This window comes from Dipteris shenzhenensis, chromosome 28 (assembly GCF_047967505.1).
Source record: "Dipteris shenzhenensis isolate YYH24624 ecotype China chromosome 28, Dip_SZ_1.0, whole genome shotgun sequence".
In the NCBI taxonomy this organism is placed as follows: Eukaryota; Viridiplantae; Streptophyta; class Polypodiopsida; order Gleicheniales; family Dipteridaceae; genus Dipteris; species Dipteris shenzhenensis.
In genome coordinates, this window is record NC_141623.1 from 40171645 (window position 1) to 40174169 (window position 2525).

Consider the following 2525-nt stretch of genomic DNA (forward strand, 5'->3'; position numbering starts at 1 on the left):
CAATACAACCTGGTTGGAGGTGTGTGCAAAGTATTGTGTCCATTGGATATGCTTTGCATTGTCGATCAAGCATTAAACACCATTTTGGCCTTAGTGTCATGCACAACCTTCAAAAAACGCGGTCCTAGATGTGTTATTCAAACAAGGACTTATGGGATGGGCACGCCACTTTGCATGTACATCAATAACACCTAGGTTCAAGTGTGTGCAAAGTATTGTGACCATCAGATATGTGTTGCATTGTCGATCAAGCATAAAACACCGTTTTTGCCTTAGTGTCATGGACAACCATAAAAAAACACAGTGTGCAAAGTATTGTGACCATCAGATATGCGTTGCATTGTCGATCAAGCATAAAACACCGTTTTTGCCTTAGTGTCATGGACAACCATAAAAAAACACAGTCCTAGGTGTAATATTCAAATAAGTACTTGTCGGATGGGAGAGCCACTTTGTAGGAAAGTCAAGTTCAACTAGGTTGATGAACATACAAAGTATTGTGTCTATCGGTTATGCTTTGCATGGTCGATCACGCATTATACACCGTTTTCCCCCTAGTGTTATGCACATCCATCAAAGAACACGCTCTTAAGTGTGTTATCCTACCAAGTACTTATTGAATGGGCATTCCACTTTGCATGCAACACCATATCACCAATTTTGAGGCACGTGCAAAGTATTGTGCCCATTGGATATGCTTTGCATGGTCGACCGAGCATTAAATACCGTTTTTGCCTTAGTGTCATGCAAAACCGTCAAAAAACATGATCCTAGGTGTGTTATTCAAACAAGTACTTATCGGATGGGGATGCCACTTTGCACCCAAGTCAATACTACCTAGGTTGAGGAATGTGCAAAGTCTTGTGCCCATTGGATATGCTTTGCATAGTCGATCACACATTATACACCATTTTGTTCCTAGTGTTATGCACAGCCATCATAAAATACGTCTGCAGGTGTGTTATCCGAACAAGTACTTATGGGATGGGTGCACCACTTTGTATGCAAGTCAATACGACCTAGGTTGAGGCATGTACAAAGTTTTTTGTCTCTTATATATAGTCTTCCTTGCCTTCATTCATTCTCCCCTCATTTCATTGAAGCAAGAAAGCAAGGACGAGCAAGAAAGCAAGGAAGGAAGAGCAAGAAAGCAAGAAAGAGCAAAGTCACAAACTTTCCCTAGGTACTTGTAAATTTTTTTGATTAATTTTTTATCTAAGTTTTGTAGATTTGTTTTTTTTAATTTGAAGAGAGAGAAAGAAAGAAAGAGAGAGAGAAACTAGAGAGAGAGCCCTGGGAACCGCAGCCTCCAGGAGGAAGAGGGAAGTGGAGGGGGGAGAGAGAGGGAGGAAAGGAGGGAGGGAGGAGAGAGAGAGAGGGGTATGAGAGAGAGAGGTTCGAGAGGGAGTGGGGGTATGGAGGGGAGGAAGCCACAGGGGCAAGAGGAGGGAGGCGGCGGCAGAGGGGGGGAAGAGCAGAGAAGGAGGTAGGGGAGGTGGAGGAGGCAAGGAGGTAGTGAGAGCAATAAGAGCAACAATGAGAGGCAGGAGGAGGCGGTAGGGAGGGGAGGAGGGGCGACAGGGAAGGCAGAGGGGAAGTGGAGGAGGTGAGGAGAGGGGGAGGTAGTGGAAGTGGCGGTGGGAGGGAGGAGGCAGTGGGAGGGGCAGTGGGGAGGGCAGCAGGGGCGGCACGGTAGGTAGGGGAGGCGCTGCGTGGGGGTAGGGAGGTGCGAGGGGAGGACAGAGGGGGGTGGCACGAGGAAGGCAAAAGAGAGCGTGTAGAGAGGGCGGGGGGGATAGTAGGGGAGGGGAGGAGAGGCACTACGGGGGTAGGAAAGAGCGATATGGGGAAGGCAGAGGGGGCGGGTAGGCGAAGCACTGTAGGGGTAAGGAGGGTAGGGAGGCGCTACATGGGTAAGGGAGGGAAGAGGGCGGCATGGGGAGGTGAGAGAGGGCTGAGGGGAGTGAGTGGAGTGAGGCGGGTAGGGGAGTGAGTGGAGTGAGTGAGGAAAGTGAGTGAGGGGAGTGAGTGGAGGAGAGAGAGAGAGAGAGAGAGAGAGAGAGAGAGAGGAGTGAGAGTAGAGAGAGAAATATGAGAAAGCATAGAGAGAGAAAGTAAGGGAAGAGAGAGGAGTGAGGAGAGAGAGGAGAGAGAGGGGAGTGCTGGGAGGGAGGGGAGGGAGGGAGAGAGAGAGAGAGAGAGGAGCTAGAGGAGAGAGAACGAGAGGTCCTGGCGACCACGGCCCCTAGGGTGAGAGGAGTGAGGGGAGGGAGAGGAGAGAGAGAGAATGAGGGGAGGGAGAGGAGGAAGAGAGAAAGAGGAGTGAGGGGAGGGAGAGTAGAGAGATAAAGTGAGGGAAGAGAGGGGAGTGAGGAGACAGAGGAGAGATAAGGAGGAGCCCTGGTGGCCATGGCCCCCAGGGGTAAGAGGAATGAGTGGAGGGAGGAGAGGATAGAGAGAGAAATTGAGTGGAGGGAGGGGAGTGAGAGAAACGGGAGGGGAGGAGAGAGAGATAGGAGAGGAGA